The following is a 15,674-nucleotide window of genomic DNA, read 5'->3' on the forward strand; positions in this document are numbered from 1 at the left end:
CTCCATGACACAGCTTTTCTGACGATGTCAAACTTATCGTATCGTACAGCTCAGGAAATTCCGACGCACACAGTACTAGCCGTTCATCCATTTTGATTTCCGTGTTTGTTTGGATGTCCCATTTCTATTGGCCGCGCTGATAGTCGTCACAGAGCGCAGCGGCAAAAGTTGAACTATTATAAGGCTTGTTCGACTTGAACCGGCGCTGCAAAGACCGATCGGTTGATGACATCAAAGTACCGCGAGAGCGATTCAAAAGCATAAGGAGCCGTCTGCTCTCTAATCGCTCTCGCGGTACTTTGATGTCATAAACCGATCGGTCTGTGCAGCGCCGGTTCAAGTCGAACAAGCCTTTAAACTTTGACCGCGGCGTGCGCGCGGAGAAGCCTCTCGCTGCGTCCTGCGGTGGATATCCAACCCGGCCCACATCCAAGTGTGACGTCAGAAGCTACCACGCCCATGCCCAAATTGGACACGTTCTCATTAATGTACGTTAACAATTAAACACTGGAAGAAGCATCGAGAGAAGACGAAGGTAACTGCGAAACAAAATGCACGAAACACACTTGCGGTTTTAGTATAAACACTGTTCAACATAATATAAGAATGCGTTGTATGAGAATGAGATGTGTTAGCTACCTGTTGAAAGCAGCTCTTATCACTTTTATAATAGTTTGGTGCGGTTGATCACTTGACTAGAATGCCTGCTCAGCGCGAAAGCCCGCCTTATGTAATGCTTGTCAAAATATCGATGTAATTCGAATCAATAAGGTTTGATGATGTTGTTTTAGAGCTTAGAATTATCATCAACTTACATATTTGGTCATTTAACTCCCCTGCGATGTCTTAACTGAGTTGTGTGTTAACGTTACATGTGGCTTAGTGAATTTCCTATCAGTAACGTTAACTACGTTAGATTCTTAACTGAGAATTTTGTTTAGTATACTATTACTATTATACTATACTAACTGCATTGTTATATCACCAATTTAATGTTGTTATTTGGATTAAGGGTAAATATGAAAAATTTATTATTATTTCAGTGCTTATGTGTGACGTTACATCCTGTAAATCTTATTCTACTTGTAAATAATATGAGATCAAGAATATGAGAATATGTCACTATGTCAGTTGTAAATACTGCATATTGAAAAAGTTTTTTGCTATGCAAAGAAGTTATACATGTTTAGATAATGTAATGTGATGATAAACTGTTGTAACATGAATAAGTTTTATTATTGATTCATAGTAAATACAGTAAATACAGTGATGGCAAGCCAGCCATCACATCAGCAGTCTTTCATAACTATATTATACTTCTTTTCAGGAGTACTACAATTTTGAAAGCAAGTGATTGTTTGCCATGCCGGTAAGTAAAAATAAACATTGGTTTGTATCCTAATCAAGTTAGCGGACTATTAACTGTCGAGCCAAAGGTTTGTCTGAAATGGTATTAACAATTTAACGATAGCTAGGTTAAAACGTTTTGGTCTGATCACCTATCACTTACAACCCTTGCAAATGCAAAGTAACTTGTTTGAGCAACTGAATAATTTCACTACATACATGATAACTGTGTATGCGTGGCAAATTATCTATGTATCCTTCTATCTATTCTAGATTAATGGGAAGATCACATAATTATTGTCATTGTCATGTTTTACAGCATCCTACACATTTTCAGATCAAGCCTGATGCAGATCAATACTGCCTGGATGGGTGGTTTGAATGTCCCTGCTGCACTTTTAGGACTAAAGAGAAATTCTCATTTTCTCTTCATCTTGAGAACCATATAAGTCAGTAACATGAATATTTGACTTTCTCTCTCTACAACTCCAACATTTAATAAGTGTTAAGTGTTAAATCAGAAATATATATTTCAGTTCAGCATGTTAACAAATTTATATTTCTCTCTATTTCTCTCTCTCTTTCTCTCTCTCTCTCTCTCTCTCTCTCTCTCTCAGAGTTGAAGCCATTCTTGCAGCAACTGGAGGAAAGGGGATCTTTTTGGTGCTTTTGTTCTAGCACAAATAATTTTGTTCTTTCATATAATATAAATAAATACATGTTTATATATAAATAAATTCATGCTTTAATCATTCTGGAGTTTTGCCTTCTGATATTTGGCCATATCATTTAGTGACTGCATGCTGATTCCATTGTTATTTTACCTGATAATGAGCAAATTAGTTCAACTTAAGGAGGTTAATCAATATACAGCATAATTCAAGAAAGTAAGATTCACTCCACTTTTTCAGTTTAAAGATTGATATACATTTTTAATTTGTTTTGTGTAATTTGAAATTTTCAAAATGCTTCATGCATTTCGAATAAAAAAAAAATTTTATAGAAATACTCCTGAGATTATATGTTTGTGCAAAACTTCATTTATTTCAGTAATTCAACATAGCTGTAAGCCATAATCATCAAATTTATAACGCATAAAGGCTTGAAATATCTCACTTTCGATGTAATGAGTCTATTAGTATTAGCTTTTAGTTGAATTACTGAAATAAATTAATTTTTGCATGATATTCTAATTTTTGAGTCTCACCATATTGGTTCTTTAATTTAAGGTTTACATAAATTCCATTCTGCTGTTCTATATTTGATTTCAAAGTCATTTGCTGTAACAGGCATTAAGTGAATTCTTTGGTTGTAAAAAAGCAATATTTCTATAAAGAAATGTCGAAAAGTTGTCAATGTCGAACGAAAAGTTTACATTTATTTTTTTATTATTTGGAAGGGGTAACTATAAGTGCAGTTTGGATCACTAAGAAAGTGACAAAAATTCGTTTTAGTATAGAGGCTCCCTTATATGTATATTATACTATTCCAAGCCTGAAAAAGCGTCACAATTTAACTGCACCAACAATCTGTAGCGTCACACCTCTACACAAATAACCTCATCTTTATTATAAACCAATAACTATGATAACCGTAAAAATATTTCCGACAGGAAGCAGCGCTATTTTGCGCATGTGTACAACAAATCGAATCACGTGGCCTCCGACGTCACACTTGGATGGGCGTGGCTTCCGACGTCACGCTTGGATGGGCGTGGCTTCTGACGTCACACTTGGATGTGGGCCGGGTTGGATATCCACCGCAGGATGCTGCGAGCTGTAGTTGTGCGCGCGAGCAAGTCAATAGGCTTGTTTGAGATGCGCCTTGCCTCGCCTGAAATGTAGTCGAGAGTAGGCGGCTGCAGTGAGAGGAGGAGTGAAAAAAGCGCAGGCAAGCCGGACAGTTCTCGCTTCTCGCAGTGGATCTGACACCTGCGGGATCAATGATGGATATCGCGGGATTCACGCTCGTGCACAGTGTTGCTAATACACTGGATGTAATTTAAGTTCTGTTGCCTTTATATGAATATAAATATAATGAACAAGACAATAACAAGTACTTGTTATTTAATTCCATTCCAAATAAGTGTTTATCAATCATTTTTTCTTTAATACAGACATCCCAGATAGCAATGAGTCGGCGGACCACCGTCGGTTCTCCGGCGGCAGTAGAAGCGTCAGAATGGCGACATCGCAAACACGTTGGACGGCGCACCGCCGGCGGCAGCCGCTTTTTAAAAGCGGCAGCCGCCTTCATACCGCCTTCGTTAAGCGGCCGGCCCGCGGAGGCAAACGCTATTTTCGAGCGCTCTGCCGCCGCTTATTCTGGCTATATATATATTTTTTTATTTATAGCATGCAGTTTAGCAAGAATAATGATTGCTCAAACCAGACAAATTTACAATTGGCATTTTTATTCCACATTTCAAAGTACAGTAACTGTCATTTAAACAAGATATTTCAGATCACTGAAACATAACAGAAAAATAAATAAATCAATATACTAACATGCAGGTTTCCAATTCAATTTTGGTTAAACAGCCTTACAAGCAAATTACAACACTTACAATAAGTGTTCATATAAAAAGGACAGCTCTAGGGTAAAAAATTACCAGTAAACATTATGACAAGTAAAGAGGATATTTGATACCAAATAATGTGCAAGATACCAAACAAATAAAAGTATAACTACATTTACAAGCCATTTCTAACAATATGATAAGTGGTAGTAATTTATAGTAAAGCTCTGGAGTAGAATAGGCCATTATAACGGCAATGCTGACCTGTGGCACAAGGATTTACAAGCTTTATTTGAAAAAGAAAAAAAGAAAGTAATTTCCACAGTGAGTGAGTGTAGTCTGACACTTCTGACTTCTTTAGGGGTCTTGATTCTACTGACTGCAAGATAAAGAAAGGATTCCAGTTGTCAGTGATTCTGGGGTGTCAGTAGTCAGTCTAGTTTTAAGTGGTCGGCTGTGGGTCCCTCTCAGCTGTGCGGCGCCTTTTTCTGCCTTCACGGTCAGATGCTCCTTTCAGGTAACGCGTAACGTTAACCTGGACCGCCTCATCAGTGCATCCTGGGTTGCCGGGTCCTTCCGGATGGCTAATATAGAAAATACAGATGAGTCATTTAATTTGAATTGCATGAGGACAATAGGACATACACATCTACTTAAATCTAAAAAAAATATCCAACTTACTTTGAACAATGGTCTTCAGGAACATGTCTCTAAAACATGCTTTATCCCCTACACCAAGCTGAAAATCCAAAAAAGTGTTACAAATTACATTTCTCTGAAGCTTCTCATAAATAAATAAAAAATGTGAAAGGCTAAGGATTCAGACTGTAATATATGCAGTATACAATCTTAAATTTTACTTTATATCTAGGTCTACTACATGTACAGGTAGCCCCAGTGGGAATTAAACCGACAACCACAGGTGCTGTTTGCAAGTTGTGCCTAATTGCTCAGTGCAAGCAAACGTCTTCAACATTGTTTGTTGAACTTGTTTCACCTGCTCTTGAAGTAAGATTTTACAATTCGTATTTTTATATGTAATATTGTAGTGTTTATTATAAATGATTTATCTGTGCACTTCATTATTCTTTTAAAATTCATGTAGCCTTATAATCTTTAATCAAATACGTTACCCTTCCCTCCCCCCTCGAAACGACTTCTCTTCTCTTCCGGTCATGTGCTATGGTGCGAGGGCGTGGCAACTCCCCTCAAACCGTGCTATGAGCAGAGATGGAGAAGAGGAGCGCTAGAGTAAAACCCTGCCCTCCGTTCAATATACCGTTTCACTTTTAAATACGTCACAACACTGGAGAAAAGTCGTTTGTAACTTCCGGTTCATGCCGACATCAAATAGAAGCAATAGTTTCCAAGACAAAAAAACTTCACAAATAACATCACTTACTTGTACTCAAACTCTTGGCTCTGTGAAGTGGAGTCTGGATTACTGGGGAGAAACCTGGTTGCGAGAAAGAGGAAACAGAAATTTGAAAATCTAACAAATGGTATAGTTTAGTGGCAGGATCACAAATCCAGCATCACAGCAATAGATTTTACATACCAGTTCAGCATTTTTCTGTTTTTCTGGAATCGATGCATCTTTCTAGAGTTTTTTTTTTTCTTGAGACTTCCAAGATTCTAGAGTAGGGAATAATGAATGAAAGAGTCAGTTATCCACAATAAACAGAAAATAAATTACACAGATGAAATACAGGAAAATCAAATACACAAGTCAGACCCATTTACCTGCTCCCTTCATGAACTTAAAATGATGTTTCTCCCAGGTGCTGTGTGGAGGTGTGCAGAGGATGGCTAAATTGTTGCCTTCGTCTTTTTGCTGAGGTTAAATGGGGGCCAATGGCACATGCTCTCGCTGAGCCGCTCTCGCTGAGCCACTCTTGCGGAACCACTGCAAATGGCAGATCCTCCTCGTTGATAAACTGAACAATGTGAACCATCTAAAATAGAAGAACATTTTGCATAAAGTATACTTTTTGATTAATTTCCAGGCAAAATCAATAACATTAAAATGCTCACCCCTTCAAAAAAACGAGTCATTTTCACAAGTGGATCAACAGAAAACCATGTTCAGACAAACACAATCATATACATATACACACACATATATACACATAAACACATATATACACATTATATATATATATATATATATATATATATATATATATATATATATATATATACACACACATGAAAATGCTTTACATTTTCTAGATGTAAAGCATTGGCGATTTACTGTAGCTAGATACATTTCAACATGTCGAACATGCTTGAATTCAGTGAGTAAAAAAGGCGAAGCAGCATGTGTTAGCTAACACTGTAAGTTAAACTAGACTAGCAGCATGGTTGTCGAATCAAACAAAACATCATTATGTTTAGTTAGAAAACAACACAAGTTATACTGATCAGTCTTTCTTGTCGTAAAGATTTTGCTAACGTTACCATTCCCACGTGGGCGGGAGAATTGTCCTTCAGGATTTGGTTACGTAAGTTAGTTAATTATTCGACTGACCAATACTATCTTAAACCACATACTGTAGTACTCACACTGGCATAAACATACGTAAATATAGTTAAAAGAAGAAAAGAAAAAACTAACGCCAGGAAGAAACTAAGTAACGTTAGCCTAACTAACGTTAGCTATGTCAGAAACATGACGGAAACTTTGTAAACAAGGCTAACTTACTAGCTTGACTAGTAAGGCAAGAACATATTTGAAAAAGATGAACTAAAAATGTAAAAAATGAACATAATATTGCGTTACACAAAAAGGAAAAATGTACTTACTTTAAAGATCGTAGTCAATGACTAGATAGGATATCCTCTCCAAATACTGAAATCGTGTGACGAGGGGCCACTGTTGTGTTGGTAAATCTGCTTCCGTTTTTTAGGTACTGCCCCTCTCGGCCGGTGGAGGTACTTCTCTGTTTGTGCTTTAATACTTTCTTAAACATTTGTACAGATTGCAAAACTCGCAATTGCAAATTAATCCCTTATACCTGTAAAAGGTCAAATAAATAAAAAAATCGAGCTTGTAAAAAAATGAAAGACATAAACGAAATTTCCTGGGGTGACAGAGAGACAAAATATTTCTAAATATTTCACTTTATCTTTCAGGTCAAAACAGGGATTTTCATGTTTATTATAAATATTACCATGGTTGCAAATTAATAAAAAAAATCTAAAGCATACCCAAGCTTTTGCCCAAGTTGCAGATGTCTTTCACTGTTCACTGATTTCAGGCATTGGTGAAAAGTCTAACTTCATCCATTTATTCTGCTAAATTGTTCATACCATGAATGAAATATTAATTTTAAAACCTAATCAGAAAGATATTTATTGCCAAGTAAGTTTTACAAAAGGAATTCTTTTTGGACTATTTGTGCATCTCAATTGTGCATAAATCAAAGAAATGTAAAGAATTGTCACCTTAAGTGACTAAAATAATTCTATATATTTTACATAGGCATATCACTGAATCGCTTCAGAGTTTCAACGTAATTTAAATGTATTTTCCTAAACCTTATCATGGAATCAGACTGAGTCAAATCTGTTATAAACCCTAATGACTTTGGAGCAACAACAACAACAAAATTTGATATAATTCACATAATAATTATAATCGCTTTAAATGTGAATGTTAAAATGCTGTCAGTTCCACTCATGCCAATGACATGGCTGGTCGATTTCAAAGCGGCTTGCCGCCAGCCGGCCGCGGTTCAATTAGACGGCGGCAACCGCCAGAGAGAATGAAGTCGGCGGCCCGGCGGCTGTTCGCCGGCGGCATCTCGCAAGAAATGGGAGTGACGTATTCGGCGGCAAACGTTTCATCTCCGCCAGCGGGGCGCACCTATAGCCGACAGTTTGGGGCCGGCGGCAAAAAGAAGCCGTGCCGATATTTTTTGCTATCTGGGATAGGCTGTGACATGGATGTTTTTTTGTGTGTGTTTTTTTTTAAATAATAAAATGACATTGCATAACTCATAGAGATCGCACTGTCCGAGAGTACATATACACATAAAACATGATATCCGAGTTTTAAAATCAAACATTTTAAAAGAGAACAATACATCACGGTTGTTTAAACCAATCAACATTAAGCTGTGTCGTCAGCAAGTCGTTTCCCATCATGCTTTTGATCAGCGCAGTCGGTGGAGAGCAACTGCGCGCGACTGCAGAATCCGACACGTGCGCCTTGCGCTCGCGAGAGCTTTTTGACACACGTCAGCATGACATCAGCGCAAGGCGGACCGCACTCGGACACATTTCTAACCGGCATGCATTACGCGCTGATCACCGGTGATCGGTTCTGCGCAGATTTTGCTCATCTCAAACAAGCCTAATGGTGCGCACCGATGCGCTTGCGCTTTGGTCGACGCAGCAATAAAACGTCTTCGCGGCGCAAGCCTTCGAAATGAATAGGCTTGTTTGAGATGCGCCTTGCCTCACCTGAAATGTAGTCGAGTGTAGGCGGCTGCAGTGAGAGGAGGAGTGAAAAAAGCGTAGGCAAGCCGAACAGTTCTCGCTTCTCGCAGTGGATCTGGCACCTGCGAGATCAATGATGGATATCGCGGGATTCACGGGATTCACGCTCGTGCACAGTGTTGCTAATAAACTGGATGTAATTTAAGCTCTGTTGCTTTTATATGAAAATAAATATAATGAACAAGACACCCAAAGTACTTATTTAACTCCATTCCAAATAAGTCAATAATCTTATTTACAATAAATAAATAAATCATTTTTTCTTCAATACAGACATAGGCTATGTGTTTTTTTGTTTTTATAATAAAATGAAATTGCATAACCCATAGAGATCGCACTGTCCGAGAGTTTGGGAATATTCACACATAACATACACATAAAACATGATATCCAAGTTTTAAAATCAAACATTTTAAAAGAGAACAATACATCACGGTTGTTTAAACCAATCAACATTAAGCTGTGTCGTCAGAAAGTCGTTTCCCATCATGCTTTTGATCAGCGCAGTCGGTGGAGAGCAACTGCGCACAACTGCAGAATCCGACACGTGCGCCTAGCGCTCGCGAGAGCTTTTTGACACACGTCAGCATGACATCAGAGCAAGACGGACCACACTCGGACACATTTCTAACCAGCATGCATTACGCGCTGATCACCGGTGATCGGTTCTGCGCAGATTTTGCTAATCTCAAACAAGCCTAATGTGTTTCATAGCGCAGCGCATTCCGCGTCCTGTGTCAAAGGCCCATATGTCGCCAACCGACGTCTACAATATGAAATATATGCTATATTGTTCTCGTCTCTATTTTTTCTATTTTTCTGGCCTAAAAAAAAATTCTATTCTGTTTACCATAATTGTAGTATTTCACCCTTACTGTTTATTGACATTACACTTACATTTCAAAATGCTGCAATTGCTGCTGTTTTGCACAATATCCATTTACGCCACCTGGCGGTCATTTCGCGAATGATTTTGAAATGACTGGTTTATTTTTGCCGCGGCGGTAATAGGCATTCTGGTTGACTACCTACTGTAGGTGTTTGCCAGTGGTTATCTGGAAAGGAATCCTCAAAACTGTAGTGAGCAGGAGTACAGGGAAGGCAAAAGTAACCTATGTTGCGAAGGAATGCAATATACTATAAGAAGGGCCTCCTCTCCATTCTTCCTTTTGTCTGATAACCACCCTGACAACAGTCAATGCACCAACATGTTTACATTTAGGCTATTTCAATAGTTTTTTTCAGTCAATGAAGCCAAATAATTGGGTGACAAATAGGTCATTTTTCCTTATTTGAATTTTGGCCTGAAACGAAAAAACAACATTCAGTTTGATTTTTCGTTTTTTCGTTTTTTTAATCAAAACAAAAAAAACGAAATTCAGCGCAATGTCTTGTTTTCCATTATTACTGACAAAACAAATGTATTACTCAATATTTCCTTTCATTGGTGGGTGGGACTTTATCAACCCCTCGCTTCTGATTGGATAGTGTTCTCCATCAGTTATGTCTGTGCTTCAGGCTACTTTTCAAAATTAAGGTTCTACCCAAGAATTTCCATTACTGCTGTGGAGCTCCCTCTTTGCCTTAAGACGATGCAATGTCTCCACAAAATTATACACTTAGATCACAATTTATTTGTAAAAACTAATTAAATAATGCAATAAATCCCCCTTCATGATTAAGAGATTAATAGTTTTTAAGAGGTGGCGATTCAACTGTATGATCAGTTTGGAGCATGTTTGTGATGAATTAAATAAAGGTATTTCTGTTATTTAGCATCACAGGTTAAGGCTTATTGTAGTAAATGCTGTGGACAGTAAGGTGTTCTCAATATTATAAAGATCGATGGCATCGAACTTACAGTAAGCACACCAAAAGGATTTGCAGAAACTGACCAATTTATTGCATTATTTAATTCGTTTTCATTAATAAACTGTTATCTAAGTGTAGCTATATTTTGTGGAGACATTGCATCGTCTTAAGGCAAAGAGGGAGAGCCACAGCAGTAATGGAAATTATTTGGGAGAACCTTCATTTTGAAAAGTAGTCTGAATCACAGACATAACTGGGAGAGCACACTATCAATAAATCCCCATCATGATTAAGAGATTAACAGTTTATGAGAGGAGGCGATTAAGCAGTATGATCAGTTTGGAGCATGTAGCTTGTGGTGCTGTTAAACTGTGATGAATTAAACAGAGGTGTTTCTGTTATTAAGCCTCACAGATTAAGGCTTATTTTAGTAAATGATGTGGACAGTAAAGTGTTCTCAATATTATAAAGATCGAGAACAGCAAGCACGCGAAAAGGATTGACTAAAAATGACCAGCAGGTGTCGCACTGCACCTCACCCTCAGCTGTGTTAAAGTGTTTAAAGATTCATCACACCTGATATGGGGCCTGTACCATGATGGTAGTTGAACAAACTCAGGGTTACAGGATTAGTTTAGAGTTGACAAAACCAAACCAATCCAACCAGGCTTTGTTGGTACCATGATGCTGATCATCAACTTTCTCTGTCAACTCAGGCTTTGATCCTGAGTTTAGGAGTTTAAGTGTGACATCAGTAGCGAACAGCCAATCACATGTTGAGAAAGAGTGAAACTGAGATTAATTTCTTGTGAGAGAAGCAGCGCAATTCACTTATTAAATAAAAGTATTCAAATAGTAAGAATTTAAACAAATTTACACAGCAAGAAGAAAACAGCTGTCTATGAAAGAGGACAACTAAAAGAAAAAGTCTCGCTACTGTATATCAGTGCAAGTAAAAGTTATTTTATACAGCTGATAAATGTATAGAGAGAATTGAACATATAAGCTCACATGTAGTCATTTTATAGCTTCATCTATTGATGCTAAAGCGTATTTATATTACCTTTATATATTTATTCATTTAAACTGCTTAATAATAATTGATGAACTAAAATTGTACATGTGTGATTGATAAAGGGTATAATAATTACATAAATAATATCTAAACCATACAAATTTATTATTCTAAATAAGCATCACTAAAAACCAGACGATTTTGTCTTTAAAAATCATTTGCTATGTAGTGACCATTAATTTGGAGTAGAAACAGGTGGAGTGACTTTATCGCATCAGACATGTGTCACTTTGCTCACAGCTGATTGGTCCAAGTTCAGTTTGCAACCTCTTACCTAGAACATAACCTGCCCCGGACCAGGTTAGCCGTGGAGTGTAAGTTACTATGGCGATGAACACTGCTAAAAGCCAAACCACTTTCATGGTCCCTAAAACCCAGGGTTGACGCAAACTAAACTGAAACATAGCTGGCTAGCCACCTAAACCGGCTTCATGATATAGGACCATGGTCTTGTTAGGCTTACACTGTTTTTTTTATTTTAGGGGCGCATTACTATGACACCGTGCGCATTTACGCACGAGGCACAGCAGCGTAACTTCACTGATTACTAAAATCTCCTGACAGCTGACAGGATCGGTCGGGATCAATATTAACTGATGTCCTGTGTTCTTTACACATTCAAAAGGTCTCACACACAGTCCAAGTTCATACAGAGAAACTCTTTGGAGTAAAGCAGCCGTCCTCCTGATCAGTCCTGAGCTCCATCAGAGCGTGTCAATATTTTCAGAAGCTAAAAGTGGAATTCTAGTTCCTCTGCAGAGTTTCCTCTGATTTTATCTTTTATTTTTGAATATAATAAAATTATTTCAACATTTCTGTTTATGTGTTTTGTTTTTTAAAACTATTATATACCAATTATTATAGAGTAGGTGAAATTGGGTGTTGTCCTGCTTTTCAGTTGGTTTAATGACTGCAAACAATACATTGATGTTAAAATAGTAAATGAAACACCTGAAATCTTTTGCACATATATGCCATCTTCATTAGATTGTCATATTTATGGAAATCTGATGTTTTAAAAGTAATTGGTGGCTCTTAAAATACAGAAAATGTACAGCCCCATCTGCAAAGAAATAGTACTCAAATATATCTGGCAATGTTTGGCCTCTGCTGTGGATTTAATACTGCCCACAGCTTCTTCATCTCCAGATGATGGTATGGGTATCCTGTGTGTGCTTACGGTCCTCAAGAAGTTATGCAGGACACGGGTAACCTTCAGACAACCGTAATGTTGACAGGGCTGATCCATATGACCAAGCATTCCGTATGAACTTAGCCTCTTGACAAATACTGAAAAGGCTGGTAAAATACATGCACTGAAAATGTTACACTTTCCTTTTGTACAGATATCCTGAAATGTAAATAAACTGGTGCTGTGATGATGCTCTGTCTAAGGCAAAGGTTTCCACATCAAAGGTCAAACCAGAACATCAAGGCACACCAACTCATAATTGTAACTCATTTAATTATCCTAATAATCATAGCCTATAATTTGCAAATAATTTACTACACACATTTGTGTTTAGGAAACTAAGATATTACAGTAGGCTACCTTGGTTGAGTAAGTAAGAGGCCAGTATGCTGAAATCTGAGTTCATTGTTTATTGGTTTATTATAGGCCTATGCGCCTTGATATGACATAGCATATGAAACCAGGTGCGATAAAAAAAAAGTTTGTAAACTGGCTTGGAACGCTCCCAGGACGTCACCTTATTTAAGCTTATCCAACATCTGTGATGTGATCAAATATGATCTCCTCTGTTGTGTCAAAAAAGCTACACTCCAGCTTGAACCCCCCTTGTAAACTGCACGTTTCCAATTACACTGTGAGAGTGCGTTGTGATGATAGAGAATGCAAATGCCAGTGCGCCACAGTTCAGGTCCTCCCAGGGTGCGAACTACGGGGTAGCCAGGGGGAGCTTAGCTCTTTATAATACAGTAAGACATGAGCTCCCCTAAAGACATGATTTGTGAAATTTTTGGGGGTCATCAGGTTTCATCCAGTCAGAGCTGTAGAGGGAACTACTGCAGCGTGGCCCTCTCCACAGCGCCTCACAACTTTCTAAACTCTTCCATCTCACAGAGAGAAGAGTGTAGAGAGACTGGGGCCTCCCTGGGGTCAGACCGTCTGAGATCAACTGTAACATTCTGTGTCTGACGCTGAGGCTACATCAGCTGTGATTGAACTGTGGCGCACTGGCATTTGGTGTCTCCATCCAATAACACGCATGCTCACAATGGGGAAGATAGATGGTAGTCTACTCTAATGCGCTTCGTAATACATTGAAAACGTAAGTGTACACGTGTAGTGTATGTTAGTAGGCTAACTAAAGCTGGTTGCTGTTTTTTATGCTTTTATGTTAATTTGCGTTTCAAATCTGGGCAATAGTAAGCTTAATAATAAAATATGATAACTAGACCATATAAGGTAGGATGAATCTGCAAACACTGCAGAATAACACTAAGCATGTTTTATCAAGTGGCTCCAGGTGGTCACAGCTGAGGGAGGTGCAGTGCGACACCTGCTGGTCATTTTCTGTAAATCCTTTTGGTGTGCTTACTGTTAGTTCGATGCCATCGATCTTTATAATATTGAGAACACGTTACCGTCCACAGCATTTACTAAAATAAGTAAAATAATTTACTAAATTTACTAGAATTTACTAAAATCCTTTTGGTGTGCTTACTGTTAGTGTATTGACTGGACTGTACACATAGACTGCCATTCTCAAGAGTGCTTTATTGCTCAAACTCCGTTAACAAGCAACATGAAGCAACACCGCTTAACGGCGCCCTCTGTTGGCTGACTGTTACAATAGTCAGTATCAGTACATCTCTCTTTTTTTTTTTTTTTTTTTTTTTTACAAGAACTTAACAATGACAATTTAAACAAGGTCTGTCAACCTAAACAGCACTTACTCTTAATAACAGCAACAACAAAAGCAACAAGTTAGTACTACACAATCTTGCTGCGTATTTCTAACATTAGCTGCACAAACTTTGTTGCATATAACTAAGTAAATACGAAGTAAAAAAAAAATTTCAAACCTAACCTAACACTATTCTATTAGTCTTTTAGGTTTCATTGCGTGACGACGTGGTCTTCCCCCAGCCATCTCAGTGGAAGGTGAGTTTTTTGTGATGTTTTCAGTGACAGCTGTAGAGCTAGGAGAGTTTTCCTCTACTCGTGTTTGCTCAGTTGGTCCACCAGAGATTACTATGTCTGTACTTTCACTACAGGTGCTTGGCACTTTCAGCAGGTGACGGCGATTTCGTCGCAGTGTGTTACCATACTCAGTAAGTACCTCGTAGGATCTTGGTGTTGTCTCTTTGATGACCTTCGCTACAGGTCCCCATTTCCCATCACATCTGACACGTACCGTGTCCTTTTGTTCCAGTGGACATAGCTGTTTGGCATTCCTGTCATAGGCTTTGCTCTGCCTGTTCTTCTCTGCATAATCTCTGTGTCTCTTTTGAAGCAGGTGTTCTGCTGAGGGTAGCCGTGTTCTCAGCTTCCTGTTCATGAGAATTTCTCCTGGAGACTGTCCACATTCAAGAGGGGATGCTCTGTAGTTTAGCAGTGCTAAATAAGGATCCTCTCCTGTCTCAGCAGCTTTCTTTAGCAGACGCTTTACAATCTCCACTCCTTTTTCAGCCAAGCCGTTTGACTGCGGGTACAGTGGACTTGATGTTACATGTTCAAACCCATAAGTCTCCGCAAAGTCTCCTGACTGCTGAACTGTGGTCCGTTGTCACTCACCACAGTCACCGGAATTCCATGTCTTGCGAAGATGGCTTTAGTGTGTTTTATCACCTGTTGTGCTGTTGTATTTGTCAGCATCGCCAGCTCTGGATAGTTTGACTTGTAGTCCATGATGACAAGGTAGTCCCTCCCTGCTAGGTGAAATAAGTTTGTACCGACCTTTCTCCATGGTTCCTCAGGTTTACTGTGGGCCATCAGGGGTTCCTTAGGTTGCTGGTACCTGTGCCGCTGACATGTCTCGCAGCGCTGCACCAGTGCTTCAATGTCCTTATTCATGTGTGGCCAATACATCAAAACTCTTGCACGTCCCTTGCATTTCTCAATGCCTAAGTGTCCCTCATGCGTGAGTTTTGCCATTTGTGAGCGCATGGAGGTAGGTATGACAATCCGTTCGCCTCTCAAGAGCACACCATGCACAACTGACAGCTCGTCTTTAATGCTCTGATATGGGTTTGTCAACCTCTGATCTCCTGGCAGGTGGATTTTGTCTATTACAGCTTGTAGCTCACGGTCGTCTGCCGTTGCTTCAGCAATCTGTCTCCATTTATCCTCAGACACTGGTAGGTGTTTTTGTATGCAGTCTACATGAACCTGAACATCATGTTCTATGTTACTTGATCCTGTATGGCTCAAAGATGCTCTGCAGAGTGCATCTG

At 38.7% G+C, this 15,674-nt stretch overlaps 2 long non-coding RNA genes across 2 annotated transcripts; one reads left to right on the forward strand and one right to left on the reverse strand.

Moving 5' to 3' along the window:
- The first annotated feature begins 498 nt into the window (after positions 1 to 498).
- Positions 499 to 2,239, forward strand: LOC143710307 (uncharacterized). Its single transcript, XR_013194522.1, has 3 exons — positions 499 to 535; positions 1,328 to 1,369; positions 1,965 to 2,239. It is a non-coding gene; the product is annotated as an uncharacterized LOC143710307 (long non-coding RNA).
- A 1,504-nt stretch (positions 2,240 to 3,743) lies between these two features.
- Positions 3,744 to 6,779, reverse strand: LOC143710308 (uncharacterized). Its single transcript, XR_013194523.1, has 6 exons — positions 6,671 to 6,779; positions 5,609 to 5,820; positions 5,424 to 5,500; positions 5,268 to 5,321; positions 4,547 to 4,604; positions 3,744 to 4,449 (listed from the first exon to the last, which is right to left on the reverse strand). It is a non-coding gene; the product is annotated as an uncharacterized LOC143710308 (long non-coding RNA).
- Positions 6,780 to 15,674: the final 8,895 nt, after the last annotated feature.

Source organism: Siphateles boraxobius, unplaced genomic scaffold (assembly GCF_051911475.1).
Source record: "Siphateles boraxobius isolate OS27281-9 unplaced genomic scaffold, OSU_SipBor_1 46, whole genome shotgun sequence".
In the NCBI taxonomy this organism is placed as follows: domain Eukaryota; kingdom Metazoa; phylum Chordata; class Actinopteri; order Cypriniformes; family Leuciscidae; genus Siphateles; species Siphateles boraxobius.